The sequence below is a fragment of the Herpailurus yagouaroundi genome, unplaced genomic scaffold, assembly GCF_014898765.1.
Source record: "Herpailurus yagouaroundi ecotype Mexico unplaced genomic scaffold, PumYag 202, whole genome shotgun sequence".
NCBI lineage: Eukaryota > Metazoa > Chordata > Mammalia > Carnivora > Felidae > Herpailurus > Herpailurus yagouaroundi.
The window spans coordinates 16,902,889-16,914,898 of NW_024412433.1; positions in this window are offsets into that span (position 1 = coordinate 16,902,889).

The window sequence follows — 12,010 nt, forward strand, 5'->3', positions numbered from 1 at the left end:
ACGTCTCCCAGGCCCCCAGACCACGCCCGTGTTGCAGGTTTGTGGACCGTACTTTTGAGGAGAGGGGCACTGGATGATGGGATCGGGAAGCAAGGTTTTCTGCGTGTGCTGGGAAGAGAGAACGGGGCGGAATACAGAGGCTAGCACAAGCCTCTCGATTTGTTCTTTCCCAGTTTTGCCAAGGAGAGGAGAAACAGAGGCAAAACTTATCCCATACTGGAATTGAACTTAATTCCTGGCTCTAAAGTATGGAATATTCCATAAGTATGGAATATTCCAGAATTATGGAATTATGGAATATTTAGCCACTCTCTTCTTTCTGGATCTTCTATTTCATTCGCCCATTTTCCTCTCTGAGACCGGGGAAAGACCTGAAGACGGGGTTTCTCTCTTCCACTCACTATCTCTTTCTTAACTTTGAGAACCCTTTTTGGAGAGAATCACCAGGCTTTAATTACACCACACGGACAGGACACGTTTTTAAATTGAGGGATCATCATAAATTCCCATTTTGGGTGTGTTCTCCTCTGGGGCTCAGTCTTCTGATCTATTCATGGGGACCAAAAAAAAAAAAAAATATATATATATATATATATGATTGTAAATGAGACAATATGTGTGGATGTACTATGTAAAACATTCTACTCCATTCACTCCTTTTCGCTCTTTGTTCCTGAAAAGAAATCAATGAATGCAATTTGGGACTGGAAGTGAATACAGATTTTGGACGCCAGAAAGATCTGCAGTAAACTGTGCTGTTGTTTTGTCTCTATTGTTACTGAGACAGGCACCTGTTCCCACAGGCCTGTGTCTCTCCAGAAGCAAACGCATACTTCCCCTGCTGGGGAATAAGTGGGTGCATATGGCCGTGGGCAAAAGCGTTTTGCTGTGGAAACAACAGTTTCACCCTTTTTTTTTATGGAGTCCCTTGCTATTTTTAATTAAAGACACAATAAGGTATTTTTTAGGCAAAAGCTTTATGTAGACTGTCAAGGAATACATTTTCTCTCGCACCAGATCTTAAAAATTCCCCTTGGACAAGAAAAACTCCAGAGAGAGCAGAAAACAGTGGGGTGGGAGCCAGCAGCACAGTCATTTGGGACATTCTCGACTCCTGAGATACACAAAACAGATTTGTTAACATGTCTTCATGGGCAGGACTAGTTCTACAAGGAGGGGAGAGAGGGCTGTGCCAATGAGTGCCAGTTGTCACTGAAAAGGAAATGTTTGTCTTAGTTGCAACGGGGCCCCGTAGAGGGGAGGGGGACGTGAACAACCCAAACTAGCTGAGTGTCTCCCCACATTCAGGCACAGACGACACCACGGACAGGAGCATCTGAGTTTAGCATCAGGCCCTGTCCTCTAACGGTTGGCTAAACTAAACTGACTTCGCTTTTCTGCGCCTCAGTTTTCACGTTCGGAAAATGGGCACAATAACACTTGCTTTGAGAATTCGAATGAAAATAAACAATAACTCATGTGAAACACTCTTAATATAAGAAGTACTAAGGAACTTGTTGTCATTTTATGTTTAGTATCTACTTTGCTGCTTACTCTACAAGTTTTGCTGATTTTCTTATTTTCTTTCCAGGTCTTTGTTAACACTACCCTTGCCCTGCCCTGTGGCATTAGATGTTTGCCCTCCCCGTTGTGGTGTTGATGGTCTCTCGGAATTCACACCTCCCTCCCCATCTCCCATCCCTGTTTCCTCATCGTCCCGTTGTTAAATTCTGTTGTACACTTATCTTCACAAAGCCAGCAGGCGTGCACCGTCCCGTTGGGTGTCCCAGGTACAGAGCCGAGGCACAGAGCCAAGTCATAATCATTTTCTAGAAAGTTGTTTTTTCAGTGCTCATGTAGCACATCCTAAATCCTGTGCACGTAGGGCCCGGGATTAGTTAGAAAGTGTTAAAGTATTTTCTGTTACTGCTGTGCCTCCCCTAACCTTGAAAAATTCATTTTCACTCTTCTGTTCTCACTTCCCTAATGGAAAGATTAGAAAGATAATATCAGGAAGGTGCTATCTAAATATGAAATGATGTATAAAAGAAACATCAGACAATGTCTGTCAGAAGCTGCTGATTCTCCCAACCATATGTTTTTCTGTGACCTTCAATCTCCTTAGGATTGGTCCAGGAGTCAGTATACAAGTCGAGAAGTACTTTGGTTCTCCAGAGATTTCTTAGGGTGGCTGTTCCGCTTGTCTTGTTACTGGCAGATTTTCAATCACTTGTTCAATGAACTGGGCCCCAGGTTCCTGAGAACGGAGCGGGTTGATGTTGGGACTTAAATGAATTAATACATACAAAGAGTGTAGAAGGGTAGCGGCATAAGGTGAATACTGAATCAAGTGTTAGCTATTAGCATTCGCTTTGTAAAGTCTGACCTTTGCTCGCCTGTTTGCTTCCAATGTATTGCTTAGCTCTTCTCTTCAGGACCCACCATTCGACGTTGTTCTCTGGGACCCAGACTCAGGCTTAGTAATCAATGCCTTGTAGACCTTACCCTGGGGTTCTCATCTATCTCTCCCAGCTTTGCCCCAGCTATTTCTTTCTTAAAAAAAAAAAGTTTTTACTTATTTATTTTGAGAGAGAGAGAGAGAGGAGGGAGAGAGACAATGAGAGAGAGAATCCCAAGCAGGGTCCATGCTGTCGGTGCAGAACCTGACATGGGGCTTGATCCCTTGAACCGTGAGATCATGACCTGAGCCAAAATCAAGAGTCAGATACTTACCTGACTAAGCTACCCAGGTGCCCGTCTCCCAGCTATTTCTATCGTAGATTTCACTCAGGCGCTTTGCAATCCTTTGCCTTTGCCCCTCCCCCACCCCCAAACCCCCTCACTGACAGCGAGAGGGTGAATCCAGTTGCCCAATTGCCTGTTCTGATAAAGTAAAAGTTGAGATAGTGTCTTGTTGGGGCTGGAGGGAGGGTGGAGGTCAAGTGCAACCAAATAGGCTCACCCAATCCCCCCTGGATTCTCCTAGGCCACAGGGAGCACCTAATAATGACCTTGGAGTTGGGTCATTTTTCAAACCCAAGAGCAAATTGTTTCCTATCATTTGAAACGTCCTCGTGAGCAGAATCATTCTAAATTTTCACACTTGCAGCCCCCTAAAAGGTGTGTGAATACTTTAATATAACATTTCAGAACTGTAAGATGATGGCTTTGTGCTTGTTGTTCACCCAGTGCTTGGCACTTTAGTGATGGTAAACGTACAAAATTGCTTCGTAAGTGACTTAAATAGAGATTGTATATATTTCTAGGTCTAGCTTTCTCTTTTCTCACAACCATAATCATCTATCCTAGTTAAATTATATTTTTCTTTCTTTGCAATGAACTTTTCTTAAATAGTCCCTTTTTCTTCTTTGCCAGAGCTATTTTCATTTCAAAGTCACAACTTCTCAACCGGGGATCATTACTTCCCTGCTTTTTAGCCAATAATTTCTATTTGAGCTCTATACAATTTTCATTCTTCTTGAGTCTCCGCATACTTTGAACTTTATATTTATGATGAAAATTAAAACTCACTTTCACATGTTTCCCAAGGAAGGAAATTTCATTTAAGCAATTATTTTGCACATGACTTTCTGTTGCGTAGCAGCCATGCAGGCAATCCCAGGCAAAATCTGGCTGAATGGGAGGCTTTTCTTCAGCCTCAACCTGTCCCCTTTCCTGAGACAGTTCATGTTCAAGGCCACCTGAGTGGTTCTTTTGTAGTCTTGCCTCTAAGGCCTCACTGCACACTCTAGACTAGGAGTCCCAAACTCAAATGTCCACAGGAAGGAAGTAGTTAAAGGGAATGAGTGAAACCCCAGGGTGGAAATAGTTGGGATTATGGTGAACTAGAGACTAGATACCCTATCCAAACTGGGTAGCCGTTATTCCATTCCAATATATTATTGCCAAACCGTTATTCCAGATCTGAATATTTTTTAAGAGAAGCCTGTCATTTAGATTCAGTTAAAAATTAATGTGAACAGGGGTGCCTGGGTGGCTCAGTCGGTTAAGCGTCCGGCTTCGGCTCAGGTCATGATTTCATGGTTTGTGAGTTTGAGCCCCACATCAGGCTCTGTGCTGATAGCTTGGAGCCTGGAGCCTGCTTCGGATTCTGTGTCTCCCTCTCTCTCTATCCCTCCTTGGCTAGTGCTCTGTCTCTCTCTGTCTCTCAGAAATAAATAAATGTTAAAAAAAAAATTAATGTGAACAAATAACGCATGAACCCAACAAAACATGTAAACCTGTTGGCCTTTTGAGATCTTTCCCTTCTACCCCTAAATATCTGTGACATCAACACTTATCTGTCCTGAGTTGTACCTTTCTCTGCTGGGATTAAAATGAGTAAAAGTAATAACCACTCATAAAAATACAAACAATATATTATAAAGTAGAAGTTGACCATCTCAGAGTGGAATTAGCAGTAGAATAAGAGGCATATTATCAATGTGGCACATTATTTAACAAACAAACAAACAAACAAACACACATAAAAATTGGGCCAACTAAATGGCTCAGTTGGTTAAGCGTCCAATTCTTGATCTCAGCTCAGGTCTTGATCTAAGGGTTGTGAGTTCAAGCCCCGCATTGGGCTCTGCACTGAGCATGAAACCTACTTAAAGCAAAAACCAAACAAACAAAACAAAAACAAAAACAAAAACAAAACACAAGGAAACAGAAAACTAATTTTGCATTTTGACAGGCGTGTTTAGGCTCTATCAGAATGGACTGCTTTCACTGAATCTAGGTATGCCGCCAGTGGCTATTAAAACTGAACATGCTACCTGTTTCTTTTTCCTTGTAGGTGTATCTTTACCTCATCCTCAACCACCAGAATTCAACGAAATGAGTGTTGAAGCATACAGGGGAGAAAGCATATGTTTCCCGCCACTCTGTAGGGATAGGCTCAATGTTCTTTGTTCATGATGGCAAAAGTCAGGAACAAATACACCAAATAAGCTGATAATGACAGCAACAGAAAAAGTAGTCAAGTCTCTTTCATCCTTTCCTGACAGACTTTCTTCTTGGTTTTGGACTTAGCCGAAAACAAACTTCTAGGAAAGCTCTGAAACTCTTTTCTATGAGTGCATATGAAAGACCACACAAGCACACACAGAATGGGAATTTATGACCATAACCTCAATTTAACAAATTTCCTGTATGTGTGGTATAATTAAGGACCTGGTTATTCTCTCCAACAAGGGTTCTCAAAGCTAAGACAAATGTACTCCTTTGAAACGATTTATTTTTGGAACCTAATTATCAAATACAGAAGTTTGTGCGTTTAGCCATAGTTTATCTACCCTGTTGCAAACAGGATAGGCCACCAGCTCAGACTCTGCTCTGTACCAACAACTGAACGCCTAGAAAGTTGTTGATTTATCTCTCTGTCTGTTTTCTGAGGAAGAGGAAAACTTGACTGCAAATTAACCTTAAAAAATGTTGTGCCCAACTCCGCCTTTGAAGACCTAAGATATTTTTAATTGGGGATATATTGGGTTGTTTCAGATTTTTGGGAAAAGGAGTAGGCCTTCTTCTAAATGAAGGGGAGAGAAACAACAAAACAACAACAACCAGACATTCGATGAATTGCACTCACTTTTTCCCTGTATGTAAACTAAACTAAACTCAGATCGTGAATCTGAGGCACTAACTTGAGATTATAAGTCTGGTTTTAGTAAGTGAGAACACACTTCTGTATTGGTTAAAATAAAACAGAACAACAATACTTCATTCACAGAATTAAGAGAATTTCAAACTGCAGACTCAACTCAGTTCTGAATTATACATCTTGGAACACTGGTAAGTCAAATATTTGAGCGTCTGCAAAACTAAGCCTTCCCATTTCAATTACAACCTATTATAAGTCTGTTCTTCTTTATAAGAGTGATGTCAGGACAGCAGTATGTCTCTTGCTCTGCGAAGGCAGATCTTCAAAAGGCAGCTAGCTGGATGGGCTCATTTCGAGAGTGCGAGAAGGAGCTTCAGTTTGAGCATAGGGCTCAGAAAATAAGTGTTAAAACCTATATCCTCCAGGAAACGATTTCAAACCTAGTCTGTGTTCTTTAGAAGTCATTTTTATATACGTGGATGTTCAGTGCTTCCTGTTAGATCAGATTTCATGGCTTTGGGTTTCAGAAACTTAGGAAGTCACTATAGGCAGTCCCGGAATGACTTCCTTGTACTGCAGGGTAGCAGGGCTGGTGGGCTGATCAAAATGAGAAGGGTCTGTATCACTCTGTTTCTTTGATCAGCTCACGAGAGCTAGGCCAACCCACGCTGGATCAAAGACACATTCTGACACCACTATGGATTTACACATCATAATTTATGTTGCTTCGGAGGGAACATGGATACAAGAGTCCACTTTGGGATCCTAGGACCCACCTCACCCAACTAAACTCTGGCAGAGAAAACAGATGATCTCTGATCCAGTTTATTAGTAGTGGTTTTGTGATTCTCGAGAAAAGATCCCCAGGGACTGGCACGGGGAAGAGAGTGCCCAGGCGAGGCTGGAGGTTCCCAGTGCCGTAACTGTGCCCAAGGCAGTGCTTGAATGGCAAGGAGACCACCAGACAAAGACCAGAGATGGAGAAAACACCTTACGAAGACCCAAGGATACAGTGGTTCCTGTGTCGTCATTGACTCTCATTGACTCTCATGGTTACCCTTTGTATCATTAACTATTGATATATCACCATCCACATAAAAATGCAGTGGCTTGAAATTGATCATTCACTACTGTCCATGAGCCTACAGGCTGGTTAAATGGTTCTTCTCAGTCCAGCTGGACTCACTCATGCATCTGTGGTCGATTGCCATTGCGTATATGGTTCTGCTGATCTCGGCCATGTCACGACTCTACTCAAAGGATTTCAAAGGCTCCCTATTACCTCCTTAGGAATGCTCAAATATGTTTGGACTTAAGACCACTTCACTTTCTTAGAAATCATGGAGGACCTAGGGGGGGCCTGGGTGGCTCAGTCTGTTAAGGATCTGACTCTTGGTTTCCACTCAGGTCATGATTTCACCATCGTGAGATTGAGCCTTGAGTCAGGCTTCACACTGAGTGTGGAACCTGCTTTACGTTCTCCCTCGCTGCCCCTCCCCCACTCTCACTAGGGCCCATGCGCTCCCTCTTTCTCTCTAAAATAAATAAAAATAAAAACCATTGGGAACCTCAAAGATCTTTCGTTTTTGTGGGTTCTATTCATAAATATTTATCATGTTTGAAGTTGAAACAGAAATTTAAAAACATTGACTGATTGGTTTAAAAATTAAACTTTGACATATTGACAGAAATAATGAAAAATGACTATATTTTTCAAAACGAGCCAACAAACAAACCATTAGCAAGAAGAGTGGTGGTGATTTACGTTTTTGCAAACTTCTTTAATGTCTGGTGTAACAGAAGACAGCTGGGATCTCATATCTGCTTCCTAATTCCATCTGCTGTGATGTCACGTGTCTGGTAGCCTCTGGAAAACTCCACTGTGAACTTGTGAGGATGTGCAAGTGGAAAAGGTAAATAAAATTTTAGTATTGTTCTGAAAGTAATTGCGACCTCGTGAACAAAGGTCGGTGACAAGAGGGGTTCCTGGACCCAACTTTGAGAACGCCGGTCTACAGGCGCAAGTATGAACTTTCTGCTTTCTGTTGTAAAGACTTCCACGATTTTGGCTTACAGTCCCCCTAATGTGACTGCGTTCAAATTTCTCTCTTGTTGTTTACTGGCTCCATAACTTGGGCAAGTGATTGAAGCCCCCTATCTATGTAATGGGCATATACTCACCTCACTCGTGGGGTTGTTATGTGACTTGGATGTTCTGGATAAAACCACTCAGCATCGTGCGAGACACATTGTAACCCCTCAGTAAAATGTTGCTATTATTACTGTTTTTGGTAGTTACATTTCATTTAATAGATATTAGTCTAAATGCTTTCACTGGAGAAAACATGAAAACATTAAAAAAAAATTTTTTTTAACGTTTTATTTATTTTTGAGACAGAGAGAGACAGAGCATGAACGGGGGAGGGGCAGAGAGAGAGGGAGACAGAGAATCAGAAGCAGGCTCCAGGCTCTGAGCCATCAGCCCAGAGCCCGACGCGGGGCCCGAACTCACGGACCGCGAGATCGTGACCTGGCTGAAGTCGGACGCTTAACCGACTGAGCCACCCAGGCACCCCAAGGAGAAAACATTGTTTAGACACTGTCATCAAAGCTGCATATAATACTGCCAATACCCCTCAGAATAGTATAGTTGTTATGGGAAATGAAAGACTAATTTATTCATTTCATGAATGTTTATTGAGGAATTATTATGTGCTCTCGAGTGCTCTTAACTTTGAGAGGACTTCCTAGTCTAGGTTTGAGTAACAGGGAAAAAACCCACGAAGGCGCATTACAGCTGGGTCTTGCTAATTATAAACCTCATCACGGGCAAAGGAAACATGAAGAATGGTAGTCTAAGAAGGACATTTTTAGCGCGGAGTCAGCGAATGTTTTCCAGAAAGAGCCAGATAGGAAATACTTTTGACTTCGTGGATCATCTGGTCCCTGTGGCAACTTCTCAACACTGCCATTGTGGCTCCAAAGCAACCATAGATAATACATAAGGGAATAAGCATGGCTGTGTTCCAACAATGCTTCATTTATGGACACTGAAATTTGATTTCATATAATTTTACATGCCCCATAATATTGGTTATCTTTTGACATTTTTTCCCCTTGACCATTTAAAAATGCAAAAAGGATTGTTAGCTTTTGGGACCATGCAAAACAGGCAATGGTAAGATTTGGCTCATGGGCTGTAGCTTGCAAACTTTTGCTCTGGGGCAAGGGTTTCGTGGTGAGAACTCTTCTGTCTGTTGGGGAAAATGAGTTATCTGTACAGAGCAGTTTGTAAGTGAGTTATCTAGGCAGGCATTTGTTATCTTGTGGGAGATAATGATGAAGGTAAGCCTTGGATACCTGAATAATGACAATAATAATAGTAATTATGACCACGAAATATGGGCATCAGTGTAGAGTATTTTTGTGTGTGTGTGTGTTCAAGGAATGGAAACACAATTCATTTTGGGGGGAGTCAAGTATTTTCAAATTTGGGAATTTTTATCTGTATTAAAACCAGTCCTAGAATCTCGTCCCAAGAGGTCAGGTAGAAAGGAGTTGAACAGTTCTGCAGAATAGAGGAATAAAGTGTTTTATTGGGATCGGAATACTAATTGAGTTGTTGCTTGTGGGGTTTGAGGTAGGCCCTGGGCTTTCTGGGACTTGGGCAGAGAAGAGCAAAGGAACAGGAATTTGGATCCAAGCACTACCAAGCTGCCATAGAGTGGCCTCACATTAGAGAGAGCCGACAGGGCATTTGCAGACCAGGCCTGGTTGTGGATTTTAAGAGGGTAATAACTGAAGTAGGGCTCTAAATTCGCCTTTCCTGCATTGCTACTTTCTGGCGTGACCCTTAGAGCCTCTAAAGAACAGTAAAGCATTAAGCCTGGTTGTAAGTTTGGATTAACGGTGTTTTCAGAATTAAGTAAAGGACTTTGTTCTTGCTTGAGGCAAAGTGGTGCTAGAAGTGACAACGGGACAACGGCCTAGAGAGACACTTCGCAGATATCACAAGGGGGCAAGAGAGGACACTTGCGCGACTGAGGAGAACAAGGGACAGATAGCAAGTGGCTATCGAGATGTGTATTCACATCTGGGAATTCTCAGCGGTACTGGGGATGTTGCAGAACTTTAGGCAGTGACATATAAGAAGAACATATGTTTTGTTTATTTTTATAGAAATGTGGACATGAAAAGAAAAGAGACCAGAGCACTGGAATTTTAGGACGGTAGGGATAATAATTCCTTGTTATGGAGAAAACTGTCATCAGAGGTACGTTTTCAAAAGAAATTTTGTGAGCAGGATGAGAGGTCCCTCTGAGAGAGAACTGAGTAAGGAAACCAAGTAGGAGACTCTTACACAAGAATTAAAAGAACATGAGTGAGGGCAGGGCTGTGAGACTGGAGAAGAGTACAGAAGCACCAAACATTTCTCAGAGCTCTGGTGCCTCGTGGATGTAGACAGTCAGAGGGGGAAGTGTTTCTGGAACCACAGGCTGAAGCCGCAAGGGCACGTTCTCACGTGGCTGCCTGCCAACAGAGACAGAGCAATTTGTTCCTGAGGATGCTCAGGTTTCTGTCCAGTCTGCCTTGGACCTGGTCAGTTTCCTTAAACACTCTTTGAAACTGGGTGAGCATGCGTATATGAGACATGTGTGTCTCACACAGTTATCTTTTCGCTTTCCTTTTGGTGAGGATTTGTAAGAGCTATTCTCGTAGCAACTTCCAAATCTACAAAACTGTAGTCATCATGCTCTGTGGCGTGTCTGTAAACTTATTTAACTTGTAAGTTTGTAGCTCTCTGACCGTCTTCACCCAATTCGCCCCCTCTCTACCCTTTGCCTACGGCAACCAGTAATCTTTTTTCTGTTTCTATGACTTTTTTTTTTTGATTACCCATATAAGTAAGAACATACAGTATTTGTCTTCGTCTGATTATTTAACTATGCGTAATACCCTCCGAGTCCATCCATGCTGTTGTAGTTGCGAGGATTTCCTTCATTTTTCATGGCTAAATAGTGTCCAATTCTACCCTTCATCTGTCTGCTTATCCAAGTTGCCCTCTGCCTCCTAAGGTAACAATCTTAGAGCCTAACTTTAGAGAAATATCACGCCTTTCTCTCTAGATCCAGTGCTGTCCAGTGGAGCAATCTATAATGAAGAAATGGTCTAGATCTGTGCTTTCCAATAAGGTAGCCCACAACTACATTTGGCCAGCAGGCAGCTGAGAAGTGGCTAGCGAGGCTGAGGAACCAGTATTTAATTTAACTTAAATTTACATTAAATAGCTCCATGTGCCAAGCGGCCGCCATGATGAACGGTACAACTCCGGATTCTGGACTCCTGGAAGTTATAATTTGGGGAGCATTTTTACATATTTATCTAGTCCATTTGAATCAGTAGACATGGCAGGTATAGGCAAGCACGTGCCCTCACTGGGATTCTTTCATGAGTTCCTTCTAGGAATCATGCTGGCAAACTGATTTAAATCATACTGTGTAAGTGAAAGGAGTCGGATGTGACTAATTATATGAAGTGGAGTAGTTCAGGTTCAATTCTTTAAAAATTGCATAATAAAACTTGGATATTTAGCAACATGACTGTTAAAAATCTAAACGTAATACTCTCCTCTTTAGCCCTTTGATTCATGTTTGAATGACGTCTGTTTATTATGGACCCTCTTGACTCCTGATTGGTGTCACTGCAATTTTTTTGTCTGGTAACCATTTTGGCTCCGGGCCTTGTGGACAAGTCTTGAAAAAGCATTGGACCCCCTTGCGGGCGACCTTTCCAGTTATCATGCGAAAATGTATCTATCTGACCTTGCTGTTTCTTGAATTCTCGCCCTGTGTTTGGCTAGTTACATTTTAAGTTGGCTTGTGCTAAGATGTTAATCCGCACTGTTTAATCACTGTCAGATAATACATTGGCATTCTAGACCAGAAGCCTTCAGTGTCTGAAGTCAAAGAAAAGACCAACACGGGAGTTTTCCAGTTTTCCCTGGCCAGTACCTGAGCAGTATAACAGTAGAGGACAAGATGTGCAGATCCAATTCAATAAATATTTAGAATGTGACAATGATGTGTGAAGTTTGGGGTAAAGAAAGTCAACACTCTTGGGGTGCCTGGGTGGCGCAGTCGGTTAAGCGTCCGACTTCAGCCAGGTCACGATCTCGCGGTCTGTGAGTTCGAGCTCCGCGTCGGGCTCTGGGCTGATGGCTCGGAGCCTGGAGCCTGTTTCCGATTCTGTGTCTCCCTCTTTCTCTGCCCCTCCCCCGTTCATGCTCTGTCTCTCTCTGTCCCAAAAATAAATAAACGTTGAAAAAAAAATATTAAAAAAAAAAAAAAAAGAAAGTCAACTCTCTTTCTCTCTCTTTGTGTTTCTTTTTTTTTTTTTTTTTTT